The 24391-nt window shown below is 40.1% G+C and overlaps 1 protein-coding gene across 6 annotated transcripts in view; it reads left to right on the top strand.

The window, feature by feature from the left end:
• The window catches only part of usp7 (ubiquitin specific peptidase 7 (herpes virus-associated)), an 82781-nt gene that overhangs the window by 1075 nt on the left and 57315 nt on the right, over positions 1 to 24391 (top strand). The gene's annotated exons all lie outside the window — the stretch shown is intronic.

Genomic DNA, 24391 nt, shown 5'->3' with positions numbered 1-24391 from the left:
TTTAAACTGGGAACTAATGACACTAACTTTACAACAAAGTTCGGTGGATGCGTTAATGTTACTATTTTGAATTACTTTTTGCCCTGCCATAAATGCTCCTAACATCCAACGTGGAACTTTATGTTCATTAAAAGTTTTTGATATTTAATGTCAGTATGGGGATTTGTCAATTCTCTACATTAGATGTAATTTAACTTCTGAACAATATGTCCTCTGCAAGTAACATTGAAGTAACATCACCAAGTGTAATTTGGTATTGGCCACTGTTCTTCAAATTGAACAGATTGTACAATGTCTTACAAATGCACAATAACAGGTATAACAGAGCTTTATTTGTCGTTCGGTACCGAAGTACCGAACGAAACTACATAGCAGTCATAGAAGAAAAAAAAAAGAACACAAGACACATAACCCCAACACAAACATCCATCACAGTGACTCCAAACACCCCCTCACTGTGATGGAGGCAACAAAACTTCCCCTCTCTTCCCCACGCCCACGGACAGCCAGCTCGTCCCCGACCGACCTGCACAGTCCCCGCACCGGGCGCTGAAACGTCTCGCGGCCGAACCGGGCGATTAAAGGCCCGCGACCAAGCCTTGCGCAGCTAAGTCCCGCAGCCGAGCCGCACCAGCGGTGAAAAGTCCCGCAGCCGAGCCGCACCGGGCGGTGTTAAGTCCCGCAGCCGAGCCGCACCGGGCGGTGTTAAGTCCCGCAGCCGAGTTGCACCGGGCGGTGTTAAGCCCCGCAGCCGAGCTGCACCGGGCGGTGTTAAGCCCCGCAGCCGAGCTGCACCGGGTGATGTAAAGTCCAGCGGCCAAGCCGCACCGGGCGATGTAAAGTCCAGCGGCCGAGCCGCACCGGGGGATGTTAGGCCCCGCAGCCGAGCCGCACCCACCCACCCACCCACCCCCCCCACACCACCGCCCCCTCCCACACATACACAACCAAAAAAAAATAGAGTGAACCCTTAATATGCAGTTGCCTAGACACGTATCAAAAACGATTCTGACCCTTTATTCACATCTTTTTATTTTCATAGTATGCATCACATGATTGGCAATGAGATGTAAACAGTGCAAATTATGGCTTGTGTTGTGATTAGAAGTTAATGTTTGTTCAAGGTTTTCAGCACTTGGATTGTTGCAGTGCAGTAGACGATTGTGCCCACTATGTCCATATTGGTAACAGCCCTGCAACAGAATCTAACAACTCTCATTTCTATTACAGTCAAATATAGCTATTTTTTTCATTTACAGATTGTAATTAGTGCAGCTAATATATTAGAACATTTTTCAAAAAAGGTGTTGGGAAAACATCAGTCTACCCTTCAGTTACAGTCTATCTCTGTTCATTTATTTATTTACTTATTTATCTATTTATTTATTTATTCATTTATTCATTTCCCCTATGTTCTCAAAATCTCTGTAAAGCGTCTTTGAGTATATGAAAAGCGCTATATAAATAAAATGTATTATTATTATTATTATTATCATTTGTTACCCATAATAAACATTAAAATCCACACATTGTTAAAAGTGAAAATACAATGTTAAAAATGGATACTGGTGTAAATTGGCCACATCTACTTGTGTTCAATTTTATATTGACATGTTTTTTGCTAATTGTGTAATCATTAGTTTGGGGCTTCGGCTTGAGCACCTTTGATGTACATTAGTCAATTGTATGTGAACAGTTTTGTTTACGTCCAGCAATGTGGCTGAAGTAAAGCTGTAATAAATGTTGTGGTGAATGGACTCTTTTCCAAATTTGATACTATCATCACTTAAATAGCATCTCTTGCAATCTTTAACAAAATAGTTTTAGCCCAAATGAATTTTGTTGAAGTGTAGTTAACTTTTTAATAAGAAAAAAGACAACCAATTTACATTGAAGTTCCAGAAGCATTAGCGATAGTGACTTAAATATTCTGCTGTTCATGATCTTGGTTGAGGGATGCATTCTGGTTGTTTTGAATAATGGAGTGGGATCTTTCTCTAGTGGAAAGAGAGGTGAATTTGGTCATAGGTGGTACTTTATAGAAGTTGCTGGTATCACATTGGAATGCCAGTTCAGAATGTGTTTGTGTCCCTGGAGTGGAATTTGACGCTGTGGCCATCTGTTTGTGTTGAGAGTTGTACCACTGAACCACAGATGACTCTTCAAATTACATTTGGCTTACTGTTGCATGTGTAGGTTCAAATATGACAGGGTGGTACTGAGGCTTTGGGGAGAACATACCATCATGCTATATTATTGCTGTTTCAGGGGAAAATAGTGTGCTTTTAATCAATAAAGTATTCATGCTTCTGTACTAGTTATCTATTTAATATTTTTATGTTTTAGCTACATCAGGGATTGAAAAGTAGCCTTAATTTCAAAGACGAATGTTCCATGCTTGGTGTTGAAAATGTACGGAGTCAAACAGAAGGCATTTGTATTATGAGATTGAGTAAAATTTAATTGGGAATATTTTCCTGCTATCCTTTCCTCCTTCAAAATCCAGAAATTAATTGAACTAAGAAGATGCTGAAATTCAACTAATATGATGTTTATGTATCCAAGCCAGCCATTCCCATTTCTTTTTTCTACCTCCTGGGAGAAGATACAGGAGCATGAAAGCCCAGACGTCCACATTTAACAACTGGTTCTTTACCACTGCTGTCAGACTCCTGAACCAATTGCCTCTCACACTTCCTGCTGAAAGATGCTGTCACATGCTCTTGCTCTTAATTGTATCTCAATCATTTGGTCCATTATTGCACCACTACAGATCGCGTAGCAATCTTTGCACCAAACTGCTGTTTTGCATTTGTGGGTGTATATATATCATTAGCATGTATTCTGTTTACTGTGAGCTTCATGCAAACTGGGGATTTCATTGCACCCTGGTGTGCATGACAAACTCATCAGATTATCTATTATGGCCTTGACGATTCTCAAATGACATTGGATTTTCCAGTTGTAGCTCTTGATGTTCTCGATGACATGCATGATTTAATGTAATCCTGAGTAACATTGAGCAGGAAGATCCCAAGTTTATTCTCTTGTGGGATTTGGTGTCATACATTCTTTTTTCTGCTTTGTAAAGGGGGAATAACAATAATTCTCCTGCACCTGATAGATGACTATTTTTGGTATGTATATGTGAAGGTTAGCATTGTAGCTTTATATTTTCATGAACTATTTACAGTGCCCTCCATAATGTTTGGGACAAAGACCCATCATTTATTTATTTGCCCCTGTACTCCACAATTTGAGATTTGTAATAGAAAGAAATCCCATGTGGTTAAAGTGCACATTGTCAGATTTTATTAAAGGCCATTTTTATACCTTTTGGTTTCACCATGTAGAAATTACAGCTGTGTTTATACATAGCCCCCCCCCCCCCCCCATTTCTGGGCACCATAATGTTTGTGACACATGGCTTCACAGATGTTTGTAATTGCTTGGGTGTGTTTAATTGCCTCCGGAATGCAGGTATAAGAGAACTCTCGGCACCTAGTCTTTCCTCCAGTCTTTCCATCACCTTTGGAAACTTTTACTGCTGTTTATCAACATGAGGACCAAAGTTGCACCAATGAATGTCAAAGAAGCCATTATGATACTAAGAAACAAGAATAAAACTTGTTAGAGACATCAGCCAAACTTTAGGCTTACCAAAATCAACTGTTTGGAACATCATTAAGAAAGAGAGCATTGGTGAGCTTACTAATCGCAAAGGGACTGGTAGGCCAAGGAAGACCTCCACAGCTGATCACAGAAGAATTCTCTCTATAATAAGGAAAAATCCGCAAACACCTGTTCGACAGATCAGAAACACTCTTCAAGAGTCAGGTGTGGATTTGTCAATAATCACTGTTTGCAGAAGACTTCATGAACAGAAATTCAGAGGCTACACTGCAAGATGCAAACCACTGGTTACCCACAAAAATAGGATGTCCAGGTTACAGTTTGCCAAGAAGTACTTAAAAGAGCAACCACAGTTCTGGAAAAAGGTATTGTGGACAGATGAGACAAAGATTAACTTATATCAGAGTGATGGCAAGAGCAAAGTATGGAGGATAGAAGGAACTGCCCAAGATCCAAAGCATACCACTGTGAAACACTGTGGTGGGGGTGTTATGGCCTGGGCATGTATGGCTGCTGAAGGTACTGGCTCACTTACCTTCAGTGATGATACAACTGCTGATGGTCGTAGTAAAATGAATTCTGAAGGGGAAAGACACATCCTATCTGCTTAAGTTCAAACAAATGCCTCGAAACTCATTGGCCGGCGGTTCATTCTACAGCAAGACAATGATCCCAAGCATACTGTTAAAGCAACAAAGGAGTTTTTCAAAGCTAAAAAAATGGCAAATTCTTGAGTAACTCAATCGCTCGATCTGAACCCAATTGAGCATGTCTTTAATATACTGAAGAGAAAACCGAAGGGGACTAGCCTCCAAAACTAACATAAGCTAAAGATGGCTGCAATACAGGCCTGGCAGAGCATCACCAGAGAAGAAGGGTCTGGAGAAGGGTCTCGACATGAAACGTCACCCATTCCATCTCTCCTGAGATGCTGCCTGACCTGCTGAGTTACTCCAGCATTTTGTGAATAAATACCTTTGATTTGTACCAGCATCTGCAGTTATTTTCCTACATCACCAGAGAAGACACCCAGCAACTGGTAAAGTCCATGAATCGCAGACTTCAAGCAGTCATTGCATGCAAAGAATATGCAACAAAATACTAAACATGACTACTTTCATGGGCGGCACGGTAGCGCAGCGGTAGAGTTGCTGCTTTACAGCGAATGCAGCGCCGGAGACTCAGGTTCGATCCTGACTACGGGTGCTGCACTGTAAGGAGTTTGTACGTTCTCCCCGTGACCTGCGTGGGTTTTCTCCGAGATCTTCGGTTTCCTCCCACACTCCAAAGACGTACAGGTATGTAGGTTAATTGGCTGGGTAAATGTAAAACAAAAAAAATTGTCCCTAGTGGGTGTAGGATAGTGTTAATGTACGGGGATCGCTGGGCGGCACGGACTTGGTGGGCCGAAAAGGCCTGTTTCCGGCTGTATATATATGATATGATATATGATATGATATTTACATGACATTGCCGTGTCCCAAACATTATGGTGCCCTGAAATGGGGGGACTATGTATAAACACTGCTGTAATTTCTGCACGGTGAAACCAAAATGTATAAAAATGGCCTTTATTAAAATCTGACAATGTGCACTTTAATGTGCATGTGATTTTATTTATTTATTACAAATCTCAAATTGTGGAGTTCAGAGGCAAATAAATAAATGATGGGTCTTTGTCCCGAACTTTATGGAGGGCACTGTATGTATTGTATTTCTGCCTTCTACTTAATGTTTAGAGTTTGTAAGATTTTTTATTATATTGTATAGTATCCGTTGGCTGAGACATGGACGTGTTCAAATATTTGTAGCCATAGGCTCTGGTTTGAATACTTTTGAGTTGTTCCGTTAATTTCACTGGCATATCTTTTTCTCCCTCTTTAGATTATGAAATTGCGATTGTGATTCAGGGAATTACACATGCAATTTTATTAATTTACTTTTGTAGCTCATGCATTGCACTCAACAACAGGCTGGCATCTGATGATTGTGTAATATTGATGCATGGAAAGTGGATATGCAAATGTGACAGAATTGGAATATTTGAGGGAAGGCTAATGTTAATAAATGCTAGCTGATTGTTTTACACTAATTCCAATCTTTTTTGAGATAAAGGCCATTGTAGGGCCAATGAAGAAAGAATTGATTTGGTGTACACTCGACCAAAACATTACTTTTAATGAGAAGTAAAACGGGAAGTTGTAATTCAATTGGATATTCTTTCCTAGGTTTCAATGCGATCACATTCTTTCCCCAACTGATAATATTTGTGTCCAATGGCAGTTAATGCATGAAAGTTTATAATAATATGGATTTTTTTTTTTAAAGATATCCTAAACTTCTGAATTAGTATTTATTTAAAGCAGTAAATTAGGTCCATCCATGCTATTTATGCTCGATGCTTAAAATATCAGTGCAGTCTTATTGTAATTTTAATGAATGCATGTAAATTTATTAAATCCTCCTATTTGGTCAATTGATCAATTTCCCTCCTGGGATAAATAAACTTATATTGTACAAAAAAAAAGAGCATGAGCTTGTTGCGTGCTTCATTAACATCATGGTTTATCTTCTGGCTTTTGCATAATTTAATCTTAATATTAAGAAACCTGTGTTTTGAATAAATTATATCTCTAACACTCTGTGGCCCTCTGGAAAAGACAAGTTTCCTGAATAGACTTATCTCTTTGTGACTGATCCTTGTTTTAATACTTCAACCATGGGAAATATCCTCACTCCATCCACTCTGTCAAGCCTTGTGAAACAGTCATAAACAACATAGAAGCCTGCCCTTTGGCTCACCTTGTCCATGCCCAACAATATCCCCCCAACTAAGCTCAATGTCTTCTACATGTTTCATAAAGCCTGCCTCAACTACTTTCTATGGCAGCTCATTTGATATACCCACTATGCTCTGTGGAAAAAGTTGCACCTTGGGTACTATTAAATCTTTCCTCACCTTACACCAATGCCCTCTAGTTCCTGGTTCCACAACCCTGGGGGGAAAAAACTGGAGCAACATTAGCTACAAAAGGAAATTAACTGCAGAATACAAACCTCTGTTCAATCTGTTTGCTCATTTTCTTGGTGACTCATTTTCTTGGTGGCTATTGGTCAGAGCATCTTTCTCAGTTTCTTGGGTTACCCATTTAAACTATCATAAAAATCAGAGGACTTGTTGCACTGGAATGCCAATCTATGTTATTCAGGGGAATCCTGTGTATTTGAAACTGCAGTCATTTGGATAAGACAGTAAGCCAAGACCACAACTGCTGCATATCAATAAAACGTCCCATGCCTGTGGTACTGAAGCACATTATCTGGTTAATAAGTTACTGTACTAGGGACCATGTTTTCTTGCCAATCGGCTTTTACAATGATTTTCGTTGTAAAAGTATTCATTTTGAGATTATGAAAGACAGTATTCAAGTCTTTCCAGCAACTTAATGTTGATGACGGCAACTCTGGATCAGATATACTTGTGGGAGATTCCCATCTTTTTTTACCTATTTATGCTAACTTAGGATCTTTCAAATATTCCATTCTATCATGTGGGTAGCTGTTTTTAATAAGGCATCCTGGTTGTAAAGTAAATTGAAATTATAATTATTATATTGTCAAATCAAACTTTTAATAGAACAATGCAGCTCATCAGTGTGGAGCAAAATAACTGGTACTGGTGTTTTGATTTTACGGGCATGGCTGACTTGAATATTTGTCCTGATGTCATTGCTCACAAATGAACACCCCTGGATTTTATTGCTACTTTCTTGCATACTACCAAAGGTAGGTTGCTTTGCTCTATCATTCACCAAATTACCTTCATACTTGTGTATATATATTCCTCCTTTGCACCTCCTGTTTCTGATATATTGAATAATTTTAATGTTAAAGTATGTAGCAAGTTGAAAATAAATATCCAATTGAGCAGGATTAAGGTCGAGGATATTTGAGAGGCATTGAAGCATAATCTTAGATGCCTTGGAGCCTGCAGCAGCAGAGAGTAGCAGATCTAGATTTGTCTTTTGCAATGGATTTTAGCTGGTATTAGTGCTGCAGGATCTCGGTTGTGGGGCTGCCACACTGTCATATTAAGAGTTGTACATCACAGAAATGGACGCCAGCCCACCTTCAATGCTGACCTAAAGATGTTAAACTGTCAATGTTTTCCTGCATGAAAGGACATTTGTTCAGTGCACATCAGAGTGATTATAATGGCAGCTGAAAATTAGATCTATTTGGGAATGAGATTGGTCTGAACACAGACAAACTAAAACCAACCCATGAGACTGATTTTATTTTTATTTTGGGTCAGTGCTAACCCTAATGCATATTTCAGTTTGATTAGCCATCCAGTGTTGAGCATTGGCGCATTTATTAAAAATAAAAAGTCAGCCTGACTGGTTGTGATTTTTAAATAGAGCACAAGCACCTGTCTTTGTGTTGCTGTAGGAAAATGAGTTTGCATCTTTGCTTGGCCCACTGAGTTACTCCAGGACTTTGTCTTTTTTTGTAAACCAGCATCTATTTCCTTGTGTCTACATCTGGTGTGAAACATTTCTTCACACAGAGAGTGGTGAGTCTGTGGAATTCTCTGCCACAGAAGGTAGTTGAGGCCAGTTCATTGGCTATATTTAAGAGGGAGTTAGATGTGGCCCTTGTGGCTAAAGGGATCAGGGGGTATGGAGAGAAGGCAGGTACAGGTTACTGAGCTGGATGATCAGCCATGATCATATTGAATGGCGGTGCAGGCTCGAAGGGCCGAATGGCCTACTCCTGCACCTATTTTCTATGTTTCTATGGTTTTGCATGCAGTTCATAAGCACTTTAAACTGGTCAGTATCAACTGACAATATAGTAACAATATTACTTGCATTTTATAATTTTATCATCCCTAAATACAAAGCTCTTACTTGTGTAACTGTTTTTAAACTAAAAACTGCAGTTAAATTGACTTTTATCTGTCAGAAATGAAATTGGATAAAATTCACCCAAGTTCCTGATTACACAATGGAAAGGCATTGTGCATATCACCTGTTGCTAACCCCTATCTAACCAGACTTTTTCAAAAATTGCAGAATTTTATACTACACTAATGCAATTATTAGAATTTTTAGTTAGATTACAACCCTCCAACTATTGATGTTAGTTTCAGCTACGGTATTTCTTACTTGCATTATTGAGGTAAAATAATTGCCAAGATATCAGTGGTTTTCCAAAAAATTATTGTTGTGTTTAAAACTTTGATTTGAACTACAGGAGAAATTGGTGATGATTCTTGGATGCTTTCATGCTGATGCTTCCATTTTTCTCAACTCCATTTTCAGTAGTTTGTTTTCCTTGGGTGGTCACTTCAGGTGTTATATTCATACCTTGTTCTATTCTGCCATAAATTCACCTATAAATTGCACTTCATGTGAATCAGTTTTCTGATGGATCAGTTTAATGCGGTCTGTCATATCCCAGGTTATAATAGGTTATTGCTGGAATGAATCATTCTTGTTAAAGCGTGATAATTTATTTTCAGCGCAAATTCTATCATTGAGTTTCAAGTTTGGGTAATTTAAGTTTTCATTATACCTTGAATCTTGTGAAAGTGAATTGTAAGGTGATTTTGCATTGAATTATTGGTATGTAGTCATTTTAGTAGGATCCTTTCGACATCTGCGTACATTTCTAGGTTTGTACATCACAATGTATCGATTTCATCATTTTGAATTGGGTGGCAAAGCTGTGTTCAGACAAAATGGAGTCTTGAACCTCTCTGAAGAAACTACTTTGAGTGGTTATTTGTAATTTATAAAATCTTTAGTGGAAATATGCTGACATTTTTGTTAAGGTAAATAAGAGAGATGAAACATTACTGAACAATTTCTTTTAGGAACATGACATCCAAGATTGTAATTTAGGCTTTAAATGTTAGTATAACAATAATTGAATTATTAGCCGTTGTTTTTAAATCTAGAAAGTAGTATTGCAAGAAACCATCCTTGTAATAACAAGGAACTGCAGCTGCTGGTGTATGTTAAAGATAGGCATAAAATGTTTGAGTAACTCAGCGTCTCTGAAGAAAATAGATAGGTGACGTTTTGAGTTGGGACCCTTCACTTTTGAAACCATCCTCTGGATCTCCATCTTGCGGAGCACACTGCCTTTCTTACATGTATGTTACCTCTAAACCAGATGGTGACCCAGAAAACTTTGGTGTTGTGTTTGCTTCGTCCATGTTGTTCAGAGACCAAGAGTTCACTTCACAGTTCCATCTCATGAAAATGCAGAAACCACTTGGATTCTAAAGTCAGACTGAGTAGAAGTCCACACACTTTTAAATCTCTCAATGACTGTGACCTATCTTATTTTGCATGAATTGGGGAGATGTACAGTTGTTTTCTGTATCCTTTTATCTTGCTATTTTAAGGCGTCTATTAATCTGAATGTAGAAACTAATTTTTGGGAAAATAACTTTTTATAATATCAAGTGGAAGATATGGTCTTTTAAAAACGTGTGATTTGAAGATCAATTACCATGCAAAATGCAGTTATTAATGCTGCAATGCAATTGTGTCCCCAAGAAGCTTTGAGTTATAGAAAATTGCACTGTAATTGGGGTCGTGTTTTTAGATTCATAATAGACAAGTTATTTTTCCCCATGGGATTTTCAAAAATAAGTCTTGTCAATGGCACTGAAGAAGCTAATGGCTGTATGCTGTACTCTATTTTGTCCATGTTTGTCAGTGCACAGTTTTTTTTCCTGGGTTGTGGAATCAAGAACTAGTTGTCATAGGCTGAAAGTGAGAGGGAAATGATTTAATAGCAACCCGAGGGGGAAATTTTCAAACCGAGGGTGATGGTTATGTGGAATAAGCTGTCAGATATTGTTGTTCAGCCAGGCATAACAACGGTATTTAGGAGACATTTCTAATAGACACATAGACAGGGATGTTTTCAAGAGATATAGTTCAAATATGGGCAAATGTGACTAGCTTAGAGGAGCATATTTAGCAGTATGGACAAGTTGGGCTGCAGGGGCTGTTTCCATGTTGTATGACTCCAATGTTTAATATACTGCAGAAGTGATGAGAAGTGATTGGTTGTCAATTTCAGCTGTGTTCTTAAGACATGTTGGTGTCTGATTATTACAGGGAGGTTATATGGAAACAGGCTTTTTTTTGTCCCCTATACTGTTTAAATACGATAGTTTGTTTTTCTCTGACTGTCGATTTTCAAAACAACTTAAGTGATTCTCTAGTTGTTGATTTAAATTGTGTTATAATCAATTTGTGTTATGGAAAAATGCATTGTGGCAGAGCTGCATGCAGAAATAATATATTCCTTTATTTGTCCCACACCGGGGACATTTACTTTCTTGTTAACTTGAAACTGGAGGCAGAATGTTAAAAATCTAAATACCTGCACTAAAGAAATACTTAGTTTTCTAATAGCATGACTGTTTATATTTAACATGACCCGATATTTTGTAACTCTTTGAAGGTTACTCCTCAAGACTACAGATTTTGATTTACCTTTAGCGCTCAAAGCTCGTTTCTCTCAGCAATCCTAAATTAATCTCCAGAAAGCCTTTTTGCAAACATTTTGGGTTGCTTTGGTTACTGATAGTATTTTACATCCAGTATTTTATCATGAAGAATCATGCCAGACTCCTGGATCATTGAGATTACTCCCACCCTACATTGTGCAAAAAGTAGTCAATTGCATATCAATGGTGGTACTATCTTGTGTCTGTGAGCATGCATGTAAATATAATCAAGTGACCATTGCTGCAGTTGTCTAGATGGATCTATGTTGCAACTGTCAAACACAGTTGCAGCACATAATCTTGGAGGCCAGTCATGCAGTTAAACTGGGTTCTGACTAACTGGATGTATTTACGTTGTACTTAAGTGGAACTAGAATAGCAATACACAAATTTAATTTACACTTGAGTTATTAAAAAAATGAATGTAAGCTAGTAATTGTTCTGGACTAGACAATTCATTTGGTAGGATGAGGCTTAAAAAAAATTATAGAATTTAATGATGTTTGAATTTGTTGGATGCCGAAGGCAGTTAGGCTGTTTTATGACATCATAGGAAGTATTTTAAAAATGTCTAAGTTTATTATTATTATTCTTAAAAAGTTGAATCCACTGTCTAAGTTTATTATTATTATTCTTAAAAAGTTGAATCCACTGTTTAATTACTAAGCGTGCACATTACTGAGGTACTCAACGGTTCCTTGTGCAGTGGAAAAGAACTGTTTTCATCGTAGACAGTTTAGAATGTGAATTATGGAATGTAGATTAAATTCATTTCACAATAATGAACTTAAATTTTCACTCTGCTGTTGGATGTGACGCTCTTACCTGGGGAACAGCAAGTACCGAACAAAAAATGAAAAGTGAGTGAATACCAGTTTCACATTTTATCACTTTTATGTTGACTTCAAGGTGTGATATTTTCTTTAACCTAACAAGATGTTTAAACTGCCATTAGGGTAGGGTCAGAATCACAAATGGTGAATAATATAGCCGTTTTTTTTTGTCTATATATTTCCCAAGATGTAAATTGCAGCAAAGAATGGCAGTGAACTGACATTTGTCCAGTTCCAGAGTTTAATTGACAGGCAAAAACAAAACTAAGGCATACCTTCCTCACTACATAATGAAAGAAGTGAAAAATTACACATAAGTTAAAGAACATGTTTATCTTTGATAACTAATGGGTCTGTAAAGGCTCTTATTATCTGACAATGGTTATGGTTTTTTAAATCGATTAGCTGAGTCATTGGATTGAGGCTTTGTAAGATTTCTTGTGGACCAAACCAATTTTTTACTTTACTGCCTCTACTGACTTATTGTATGCCTCCAAGTTATCAGTGTTGCAGTCATATTGGGTGCTGATTTATGCAATCCCATTTACCTGTGTTGTGTCCATAGCTGGCCAGCTTTTTTGAATGCCATAACAGTATCTACCTCAACTGCCTCTTCAGACAATGCATAGAGTCCAACCCGCCTCTTTATGAAATCCCCAAATCTCCTCTGAAACTATCCGTGTCTTGTCTTGGGCACCCCCACCCTGGTAGAAAAAAAATCCTACCTCGTCCTTCAGTTCACATAATTTTATTTACTTCCACCTGTGTGAGCCCTTCAATTGCCTCCACTCCAAGGGAAACAAATTCAGTACATTTGGTTTCTCCTGGTGACTGAAGCGCCAATCCGGGCAATGTGCTGATGAATCTCTCTCCTCTAACATACTCAGAGTCGTCTTGTAGTTTGGCAACCAGAAATGTGCTTTATGCTTGGAATGTGGCCCTACCAATGTTTTATAAGACTTAAACATGGTGACCCAGTTATTTTATTCTCTTATCCTACGTTCTGGTCAGCAAGCCTAATTGCGTTTAATTTTGTCTGTGCCATATTTGTATGAACACTTCCCTTTGGAGGTTTCTTCTTATCTGGAGTAAGGGTCATGTTTCATTTTTACCCCTTTTTTCTGATACTCCTTGAACATCACTCCATTGCCTAAATATAAAGTGACAGCATACAGTGCACTCCATAATGTTTAGGACAAAGACCCATCCATCATTTATTTATTTGCCTCTACTCCACAATTTGCGATTTGTAATAGAAAAAAAATCACATGTGGTTAAAGTGCACATTGTCAGATTTTAATGAAGACCATTTTTATACATTTTGGTTTTACCATGTAGAATTCACTGTAGTGTTTATACATAGTCCCCCCAGTTCAGGGCACCATAATGTTTGGGACACAGCAATGTCATGTAAATAAAAATAGTCATATTTAGTATTTTGTTGCATATCCTTTGCATGCAATGACTGCTTGAAGTCTGCGATTCATGGACATCAGTTGCTGGGTGTCTTCTCTGGTGATGCTCTGCCAGGCCTCTATTGCAGCCATCTTTAGCTTATGCTTGTTTTGGGGGCTAGTCCCCTTCAGTTTTCTCTTCAGCATATAAAAGGCATGCTCAATTGGCTTCAGATCGGGTGATTGTCTTGGCCACTCAAGAATTGACCACTTTTTAGCTTTGAAAAATTCCTTTGTTGCTTTATTAGTATGTTTGGGATCATTGTCTTGCTGAATGAACTGCCGGCCAAAGAGTTTTGAGGCATTTGTTTGAACCGGAGCAGATGGGATGTGTCTATACTTCAGAATTCATGATGCTACCACCATCAGCAATTGTATCATCAATGAAGATAAGTGAGCCAATACCTTCAGTGGCCATACATGCCCAGGCCATAACACCCCCACCACCATGTTTCACAGATGAGGTGGTATGCTTTGGATCTTGGGAAGTTCCTTCTATCCTCCATACTTTGCTCTTGCCATCACTCTGATACAAGTTAATCTTAGTCTCATCTGGCCACAAGACCTTTTTCCAGAACTGTGGTTACTTTTTGGCAAACTGTAATCCGGCCATCTTATTTTTGCGGCTAACCAGTGGTTTGCATCTGGCAGTGTAGCCTTTGTATTTCTGTTCATGAAGTCTTCTGTGGACAGTGGTCATTGACAAATCCACACCTGACTACTGAAGAGTGTTTCTGGTCTGTCGGACAGTTGTTGAGGGAGTTTTCTTTATTGAGAGAATTCTTCTGTGATCAGCTGTGGAGGACTTCCTTGGCCTGCCAGTCCCTTTGCGATTAGTAAGCTCACCAGTGTTCTCTTTCTTCTTAAAGATGTTCCAAACAGTTGATTTTGGTAAGCCTAAGGTTTGGCTGATTCTCCAACAGATTTATTCTTGTTTCGCAGTCTCATAATGGCTTCTTTGGCATTCATTGGTACAACTTTGGTCCTCGTGTTGATAAACAGCAATAAAAGTTTGCAACGGTGATGGAAAGACTAGAGGAAAGACTACAGCTCTCTTATACCTGCATTAAGGAGGCAAATAAATACACCTGAGCAATTACAAATGCCTGTGAAGTCATGTGTCCTAAACATTATGGTGCCCTGAAATAGGGGGACTATGTATAAACACAGCTGTAATTTCTCCATGATGAAACCAAAATGTATAAAAATTGCCTTTAATAAAATCTGACAATGTGCACTTTAACCACATGTGATTTTTTTTCTATTACAAATCTCAAATTGTGGAGTACAGAGGCAAATAAATAAATGATGGGTCTTTGTCCCAAACATTATGGAGGGCACTGTAGTACAGAAACAGTAATTGTCCTGTCTATTAAATTGAAATGATAATTTCAATAAATTGCAAAAATATCAGTGAACTAGAATTTCAATCTGTAAGCTTTATACAAGCTATTTTATTGGTTAGTTTATTTGCTGCTGTGATCTTAAAGATTTTTTATTATGACGTTAATGTTGGGATTAATAAGTGCTTGATATAGAAGCAAGAATCTTCTTGAGACATAAATAATTCAGTCAGTTTTTAAGTAACCTTGTTGAGGTTAGCAAATTGGGAATTAAGTCATACCCATGCAAGTTAGTGCCTTTAGCTGAGTGGGATGCTGTAATTTCTGGGAACAATTCCACTCAAGTTTGTACTGTTAAAGTTTCTCTAATTTAGTTACCAATACTTTTTACCTTTGCTGTTTGCTAGATGTTCGTGGCCTGCTGTGGCTTTTCCTTGGATGGACCATAACCATTTGACGCCAGCACCTGGTTTTGAATTTTATACCGGATGTTGTAGATCCTTTGTAGCTACCAGAACCTGTTTTCATTGTGTACTTTCCAGCACTGGGGAGCTTGTACATCGTTCAGCAAAAATACTTGTGGATATCTTACCTGTTGGAAAATCATCTTGTCAAAAATGTCCAAATTTGATTCACTTCTTTGTCAGTCCTGGAATTCAGCAATCTAGAAGAAACATGCTTTCGTCTACGAGTCCGAGTCAATGCTCCAGGAAGCAGCTTGAAGAGAATACAGATAAAGCAGGTCACAATTTTTTTTAGTTCCTATGTTCTGGATCTATTGATAAATACAAGGATCTTGAGCATGGGTTGCAGTTATAATTGTTCAAAGAATATGTACGGATACATTGAACCAATGCTTTTTTTTTACTTGGTTGAGAAATGCATGATACCATAACAAAAATATTATTGTTCCTTTGTTTTTAGTCCTATAAATGAAAGACAAAATAATTGAAAGTGTGTTTAAGGGACCTCAAAAGCAAATCCTTTTGCATTTTATTAGAGCAAGGTCTCGCTTGTTATACTTTATTTTCCTATCTTCATCAAAACATCCTCTCCTTTGGTTGGGTACTGATTTTGGTTTATTTTAAACTAAAGAGGAGACACAATTGGATGATCCACAAGAGTGTGGATTAAAAGATCGCCTCTAACATTATGAATTCTAGGTTTCTGTTCATAAATCAAGAACCAATTTTTCAAAACTTTTGGAGTGTAAAATAGATCCCGAGTTCTTAAGTATGACTGTTGAATTAACTCAATGCAGACATTTTAGAGGCCAGAGTAAGGACCAGTCATATTGTGGAGATGAAAACCTACTGCTATTTGTATCCTAGTCAGCATAAGGTTCTTGCATTAAGGTTTTGGGTGTTTTACATTCCCCTTAGGTTTTTTAATATATAGGTGGATATGGTGTTGCAGAAAGCAGATAAAATACATGGCTTCCTCAGTTGTGACATAAAAGTGAAGAGCATTTTACAAGTATATAAAGCATTAGACACAAGGCTGAAGTTAACTCAGCAGGTCAGGTAGCATCTCTGAACAGAAGGAATAAGACCAATTCCTTCTCTCCAGAGATGCTGCCTGACCTGCTGAGTTAACTCCAGCCTTTTGTGTCTGTCTTTGGCTTAAACCAACATCTGCAGTTCTTCCCTACATATATAAAACATTAGTCTGGTTGCACCTCGAGTATTTTGAGTAGTTCTGATAGCCACTCCATACAAAAGGTTGTGATTGCCATCAAGGTATTTGCAGAAGACTTATCAGGATATTGATTGGATTGGAATATTTCAGTTAAAAGAAATTGATGGACTAGATTAGTTCTCAATTAAAATAAATTTTCCAATTAGACTTGCATTAGCAACTCCAGCAGGCTTAAGTGTAACTCTAGAATATAACATTTAACAAATGCGCTCGGTAAACTGAGTCTTCGTCAAAAGTCTGAAATGGATGGTTGGTGGTGAATGATGGGGCTCGGGAGTGCTGTAGAGCAGAGGGATTGAGGAGTGCAGGAGCATGGTTCCTTAAAGGTGGAGTCGCAGGTAGATAGGGTAGTCAAAAGGCTTTTGGCACATTGGCCATCATCAGTCAGAGTATTGAGCATAGAAGTTCGGAGGTCATGTTGCAGTTGTATAAGACATTGGTGAGGCCGCATTTAGAGTATTGTGTTCATTTCTGGGCACCATGTTATCGGAAAGATGTTGTCAAGCTGGAACGGGTACAGAGAAGATTTACAATGTTGCCATGGTTAGAGGGTCTGCATTGATCCTATTACTTGGAGAGGATGAGGAGTGATCTTATTGAGGTGTATAAAGTCATGAGTGGAATAGATGCACAGAGTCTCTTGCCCAGAGTAGGTGAATCAAGGGCCAGAGAACATGGGTTTAAGGTGAAGGGGAAAAGATTTAATAGGAATCTATGGGGTAACTTTTTCACACAAAGGGTGGTGGATGTATGAAACAAGTTCCCTGGGGACATAGTTGAGGCTGGGAGTATCCCAACGTTTAAGAAACAGACAAGTGGTTAGGAAGGGTTTGGAAGGATATGTAGCATATGTGGGCAGGTGGCACTAGTGTAGTTGAGACATGTTGGTAAGTTGGGCCGAAAGGCATGTTTCCACGTGGTATTACTCTGACTCTATGATTAGACAGATCAAAGGCTAAACATTTTGTGGTCTATCAACTTGGAAAATCAGGTTTTCCCCCCCAAATCAAATATATACCTTTTACCCAATTATCTGGCGTACATTCAATGCTTCACTAAACTTATTCTTTTCTCCTAAACTTCCAGGTATTTCCATTCAATTTGTCAGGGGTTCTTAAGGCTCTGATACTTTACGTCCATATGTTGTCATGTTAATAAAGTGTGGTACACAATATTTTGAACAATTATTTTAAATTGTTGTAGTGGCATGCTAGCGTCAGTGCTCACTCGTGCTGTTAAAGATGCCATATCTTGACAAATGTTACTCTTCATTTTGGGGGAAATTGAATATAGAAGTTGGGAATTTTGGTGCTGCAACCGTGCCAAGAGAATGGGCCTTCAAGGGCAGGTCACAACCCCTACACTTTAAAAAAATTGGGACTAAAAAAAGCACAAAAACTGGCGACTCTGTATATTGTCTCAGTGTACTACTGCTGTACACTTGTGTACCTGAGATACTTTAAGATGTATCCAAGTGCTTATGTATAGTGATGCGTGCTGAGTGTAGGAAGGATCTCAAATGCTGGTTTAAACCGAAGATAGACAAAAAGCTGGAGTAACTCAGCGAAACAGGCAGCATCTCTGGAGAGAGAATGGGTGAAGTTTCAGGTCGAGAACCTTCGGACATCAGTGACAAATAAAGTACCATACCATATTTTGCATTGTTAACGCCACACCTGGAGTTGCATTGATCACATTGTTGAAATAGACAATAGGTGCAGGACAATAGACAATAGAAAATAGGTGCAGGAGAAGGCCATTCGGCCCTTCGAGCCAGCACCGCCATTCAATGTGATCATGGCTGATCATTCTCAATCAGTACCCCGTTCCTGCCTTCTCCCCATACCCCCTGACTCCGCTATCCTTAAGAGCTCTATCTAGCTCTCTCTTGAATGCATTCAGAGAATTGGCCTCCACTGCCCTCTGAGGCAGAGAATTCCACAGATTCACAACTCTCTGACTAAAAAAGTTTTTCCTCATCTCTGTTCTAAATGGCCTACCCCTTATTCTTAAACTGTGGCCCCTGGTTCTGGACTCCCCCAACATTGGGAACATGTTTCCTGCCTCTAACGTGTCCAACCCCTTAATAATTTTATACGTTTCGATAAGATCCCCTCTCATCCTTCTAAATTCCAGTGTATACAAACCTAGTCGCTCCAGTCTTTCAACATATGACAGTCCCGCCATTCCGGGAATTAACCTAGTAAACCTACGCTGAACGCCTTCAGGAGTAGGCCATTCGGCCCTTCGAGCCAGCACCACCATTCAATGTGATCATGGCTGATCATTCTCAATCAGTACCCCGGCTCCTGCCTTCTCCCCATATCCCCTGACTCCGCTATCCCTAAGAGCTCTATCTAGCTCCCTCTTGAATGCATTCAGAGAATTGGCCTCCACTGCCTTCTGAGGCAGTGAATTCCACAGATTTACAACTCTCTGATTGAAACAGTTTTTCCTCATCTCAGTTCTAAATGGCCTACCCCTTATTCTTAAACTGTGGCCCCTGGTTCTGGACTCCACAAACATTGGGAACATGTTTCCTGCCTCTAACGTGTCCAACCCCTTAATAATCTTATGTTTCGATAAGATCCCCTCTCATCTTTCTAAATTCCAGTGTATACAAGCCTAGCCATTCCAGTCTTTCAACTTATGACAGTCCCGCCATTCCGGGAATTAACCTAGTAAACCTACGCTGCACGCCCTCAATAGCAAGAATATCCTTCCTCACATTTGGAGACAAAACTGCACACAGTACTCCAGGTGCGGTCTCACTAGGACCCTATACAACTGCAGAAGGACCTCTTTGCTCCTATACTCAACTCCTCCTGTTATGAAGGCCAACATTTTCCATTGGCTTTCTTCACTGCCTGCTGTTCCTGTATGCTTCCTTTCGGTGACTGATGCACTAGGACACCCAAATCTCGTTGTACGTCCCCTTTTCCTAACTTGACACCATTCAGATAATAATCTGCCTTATTCTTACCACCAAAGTGGATAACCTCACACTTATCCACATTAAACTGCATCTGCCATGCATCCGCCCACTCACACAACCTGTCCAAGACACCTGCAACCTGTCCAAGTCACCTGCAACCTCATAGCATCTTCCTCACTGTTCACACTACCACCCAGCTTTGTATCATCTGCAAATTTGCTAATGGTACTTTGAATCCCTTCATCCAAGTCATTAATGTATATTGTAAATAGCTGCGGTCCCAGCACCGAGCCTTGCGGTACCCCACTAGTCACTGCCTGCCATTCTGAAAGGGACCCATTTATCCCCACTCTTTGCTTTCTGTCTCAACCAATTTTCTATCTATGTCAGTACCCTACCCCCAATACCATGTGCTCTAATTTTGCCCACTATTTCTCCTATGTGGGACCTTGTCGAAGGCTTTCTGAAAGTCGAGGTTCACCACTGTCAATTTTCCTAGTTACATCCTCAAAAAATCCCAGAAGATTAGTCAAGCATGATTTCTCCTTCGTAAATCCACGCTGACTCTGAACGATCCTGTTACTGCTATCCAAATGATCTGCACTTTCGTCTTTTATAATTGACTCCGACATCTTCCCCATCATTGATGTCAGACTAACTGGTCTATAATTTCCCGTTTTCTCACATCCTCCTCTCTTAAAAAGTGGGATTTTCCAATCTACAGAATCTATAGAGCATTGGAAAATGCTCACCAATGCGTCAACAATTTCTAGAGCCACCTCCTTAAGTACCCTGGTATACAGAACCATCAGGCCCTTGGGGATTTATCAGCCTTCTGTCCCATCAATCTACCCAACACCATTTCCTGCCTAATGTGAATCTCCTTTAGTTCCTCCGTCACCCTAGGGTCTCTGGCCACTAGAACATTTGGGAGATTGTTTGTATCTTCCTTAGTGAAGACAGATCCAAAGTACCGGTTCAACTCGTCTGCCATTTCCTTGTTCCCCATAATAAATTCCCCTGCTTCTGACTTCAAGGGACCCACATTTGCCTTGATTATTTTTTTCCTCTTCACATACCTAAAAAAGCTTTTACTATCCTCCTTTATATTATTGGCTAGCTTACCCTCGTACCTCATCTTTTCTCCCCGTATTGCCTTTTTAGTTATCGTCTGTTGCTCTTTAAAAGATTCCCAATCCTCTTGCATCCCACTCTTCTTTGCTATGATATACTTCTTCTCTATTTTTATACTGCCCTTGTCAGCCATGGCTGCCTCTTACTCCCCTTAGAATCTTTCCTCCTCTGGGATAAATTGATCCTGCAACTTCTGCATTGTTCCCAGGAATACCTGCCATTGCTGTTCCACCGTCTTTCCTGCTAGGGCCTCCTTCCAGTCAAATCTGGCCAGCTCCTGCCTCATGCTTCTGTAATCCCCTTTGCTATACTGTAATACTGACACTTTCGATTTTCCTTTCTCCCTCTCAATTTGTAGAGTAAAACTTATCATATTGTGATCACTGCATCCTAATGGCACTTTTACCGTGAGTCCCCATCAGATCAGGTTCATTACACAACACTAAACCCAGAATTGCCTTCTCTCTGGTAGGCTCCAGTACAAGCTGTTATAAGAATCCATCTCGGGGGCACTCCACAAACTCTCTTTCCTGGGGTCCATTACCAACCTGATTTTCCCAGTCTACCTGCATGTTGAAATCTCCCATAACCACCGTAGCATTACATTTGCGACATGCCAATTTTAGCTCTTGATTCAACTTGCACCCTATGTCGAGGCTACTGTTTGGGGGCCTGTAGATAACTCCCATTAGGGTCTTTTTACCCTAACAATTCCTCATTTCTATCCATACTGATTCTACATCTCCTGATTCTATGTCACCCCTTCCAAGGGAGTGAATATCATTCCTTACCAACAGATCAACCCCACCCCCTCTGCCCACCTGTCTGTCTTTTCTATATGTCACAATTGGCCTTTACCTTACTCTCTTATCCCATCAAGACTTTCCCTTCCCATTTATTCGAGAGTCCTTTGCAATTTCTCCTGTATTCGCTTCCCCTTCATATTCCCAATTTGTCAACCCTTCCCCCCCACTACTTAGTTTAAAGCCACACGTAGCACTAGCAAACCTGCCTGCCAGAATGTTGGTCCCTCTGCTGTTAAGGTGCAACCCATCCCTTTAGCACAGGTCACCCCTACCCCAGAAGAGATCCCAGTGGTCTAGCAATCTAAATACCAGCTCCCTCAGCCATACATTCATATCCCCGATCTCTCTGTTCCTGCCTTCACCAGCACGGCGCTCTTTTTAAAATGACTTTTTACCTTCAATTAACACTTACTTGCTTTCAGCCAACGGTCGTCCTTGCTCCTGCTCTCCCGACCTTTACTGAAAGGATGTTAATGCATTGGGAAGTTCAGAGGATAAACCAGATAACAGCTCGAATGAGTTGGGTGTCTTGAAAGAAAAGTTAGGCTTGTCTGCTGGAGTTCGGAAGAGCGAAAGGCAATCCCTTTAAAACGACACGAGTTCCTGAGGTGCCTTGACAAGATGTATATAGATAGGATCTTGACTCCGTAGTAGAATCGGGAGCTGGGGGTCATTGTTTAAAAATATGTGGATGCCCTTTTAACTTGGATGAGATTATTTTTCCTGAGATTGTTTGGAACATCTCAATAGACAATAGGTGCAGGAGGAGGCCATTCGGCCCTTCGAGCCAGCACCGCCATTCAATGTGATCATGGCTGATCATTTTCAATCAGTACCCCGTTCCTGCCTTCTCCCCATACCCCCTGACGCCGCTATCCTTAAGAGCTCTATCCAGCTCTCTCTTGAATGCATTTCAGAGAATTGGCCTCCACTGCCTTCTGAGGCAGAGAATTCCACAGATTCACAACTCTCTGACTGAAAAAGTTTTTCCTCATCTCAGTTCTAAATGGCCTACCCTTTATTCTTAAACTGGCCCCTTGTTCTGGACTCCCCCAACATTGGGAACATGTTTCCTGCCTCTAACGCGTCCAACCCCTTAATAATCTTATACGTTTTGATAAGATCTCCTCTCATCCTTCTAACCTCTTAAGTTTAATTCTGTTGAGGTTAATAGCAGATTCTGTCCATCGCTGCTTTAAGAATATTCATAAAACCTTTAAGCAAGGGGTGAAACCTTATCATGAGTTGATAGAAATATACTGTTGAGGTTATAGTCAGAACCTCACTGTGGGCAGCACTGTGGTGCAGTGGTTGAGTTGCTCCTTCACAGCTACAGAGAACTGGGTTCAATCGTGACTACGGGTGATGACAATGGAGTTTGCACATTCTCCCTGTGACTGTGGACTTTCTCCAGCTACTCCGGTTTCCTCTTGCATTTCCAAACGTGCAGGTTTGTAGATTAATTGGCTCGTAATTTGCCCCTAGTGTGTAGGATGCCTAACTGGGGTAACTTGGAACTAGTGTGAATGGGTGATCATTCGGGAACTTGGTGGACAGAAGGGCCTGTTTCCATGCTGTGTCTCTAAGACTAAAATCTAAACCAGAACAGCCACAATATTAAATGGCGGAGTAGAATGAAGAGCTGAGTGGTGGTCTTTTGAATATAAAACGATGAAATCAGAATTTTTCCATGTTGGTTATGAACTTTACTGGTAAGGGAATTACTTTGTTTTTAATTGCTCCTGAAAGCAACTTGCTGCAGTCCACCTTGTGGAGGTACTGCCAGTATTACTTGGGCATTTCCATGATTTGGGACCAGAACTTTGCGTAACTTGGAATTAAACTTGCAGATGATGTTCTCCATGCTCTCCTGCCTTTGTCCTTCAAATATGGTGGAGGCAAAGGTTTTGACAGTTTCTGTTTTAGATGCCCTGGTGAGGTTCTGTGGTAGATTTTATAGACTACTAGACGACCCGTGGAAACCTCTCCTGCATTGGTCCAGCACTCTCCCACTCCAAAAGCGCACAGCAAGATCCCAAGGTATATCTGAGGCTGTGACGGCCGGGGAGTCTCCCCTGGGGCGAGGGGGAAGAGGAAATGGGAGGGGGAGCCACTCGCCCCCGGCGGCCATCGCGGTAGCCAGGGGTAGGAGAGCGGCCGCAAGGCGCTGCCCCATGCTAGTCCTGCCAGTGGCCATCTTCTTTGACCTTCTCTCTGCTGCTGCGCTGCGCCACGGGAGGAAGGTCAGACCCGGGGTGCGCCGGTCCTCCCAGTGCTGCTGCGCAGGCGCGCCACTGCCGGGCCAGGCAACCCTCCCCCGTTGTGACGCCGTAATAGATCAAAATGGGGATCTCAAAATGGTGATCACATATATGGCCCGTTGGGTTCCCATTGTATCGCCAAACACGGAACTATTAAATCAAAATGCCGATCCCATCTTGTATGTATGTGTGTGTGTGTATATATATATATATATATATGTATGTATATATATATGTATGTTCCCGAAATACAGACAAAAAGGTACATGAGCACAATAATTTGAACACAACTTGATACTCCTCACCACAGGCTAATGGTGAATAAGATGGCACTAAAATTGTTGTGCTATCGTGTACTGTTTTGGCTGTATTTTGGGAACATGCATAGTTGCTTTGCCTCGTATGTTATAAAGCTGTTGTGTAGTAGCACTAATCTGGGCAATTGGAAGATGTTAAATCACACCCCTGATGTGATTTGTAAGTGAGTTTCACCCACCCCCACTCACATTTTCAGGCATAAATGGTGTATACTTTAATAGTTCTACTATTGATTGCAAGTTCTAGGCACCCTTCCATTGAAGTAATTTCTCGGACACTAAGCGTTGTTCAGATCTTGGTATGTACACTGACAAATACAGCTTTTTTTCTCTGATACCTTGCAAATAAGATGAACACTCACAGTTGTTCTTGCCTTCAGGGAAAGTCATCTCCAGTTCTGTACTTGTGCTGAGATGATTAGCCTCCAGCAACCATAGTC

Source organism: Rhinoraja longicauda, chromosome 21, assembly GCF_053455715.1.
Source record: "Rhinoraja longicauda isolate Sanriku21f chromosome 21, sRhiLon1.1, whole genome shotgun sequence".
NCBI lineage: Eukaryota > Metazoa > Chordata > Chondrichthyes > Rajiformes > Arhynchobatidae > Rhinoraja > Rhinoraja longicauda.
Note: the sequence above shows the minus strand (reverse complement) of the source record. Positions and strands in the feature narration are given on the sequence as shown.